The sequence below is a fragment of the Seriola lalandi genome, unplaced genomic scaffold (genome assembly GCF_002814215.2).
Source record: "Seriola lalandi dorsalis isolate HSWRI2012SDOR001 ecotype SW California unplaced genomic scaffold, Sedor1 jcf7180002054357, whole genome shotgun sequence".
Lineage (NCBI taxonomy): Eukaryota > Metazoa > Chordata > Actinopteri > Carangiformes > Carangidae > Seriola > Seriola lalandi.
Genome location: NW_019524910.1, coordinates 491039 through 491698, shown reverse-complemented (window position 1 = coordinate 491698; position 660 = coordinate 491039).

The following is a 660-nucleotide window of genomic DNA, read 5'->3' as shown; positions in this document are numbered from 1 at the left end:
TCCTTTATAGCCCCTCTCCACCTGGTGTGCCAGAGGTCGTCCTCTCACTTGATGCTGAAAAGGCATTCGACCGGGTGGAGTGGGGCTATCTTTTCAGCACACTGGAGAGGTTTGGATTTGGCAATAAATTCATATGATGGATCAGACTTTTATATGCTTCTCCAGTGGCTGCTGTTCGTACTAATAATAATTTGTCCCCTTTTTTCGAGCTTAAACGTGGTACAAGACAGGGATGCCCCATGTCACCGCTTCTTTTTGCAGTTGCAATGGAACCACTAGCACAAAGTCTCGCTTTATGCAGATGACATGCTGCTATATATACACTGTTAAACTTTTCACTGCAAATTTACAGTAATTTACTGGCAGCAGCTTCGCCAGCAAGCTACTGTATTTTTTACAGTATCTCACTGTATTTTAGAATTACAGTATATTACTGGAAACAATTCTACAATTCATTGCTGTAAATTTACAACATGATACTTATGACATTTTTCCAGTAAATGACTGTATATTTACAGTATTTGAACTGTATTTGAATCTACAATATGTATCCTGTATTTAATGATAATTACAGAATGTTACTGTAATACTACTACTACTATTAATAATAATAATGATTATGATAAAGAAATGACAGCAGGACAATATTCATTATGCAGT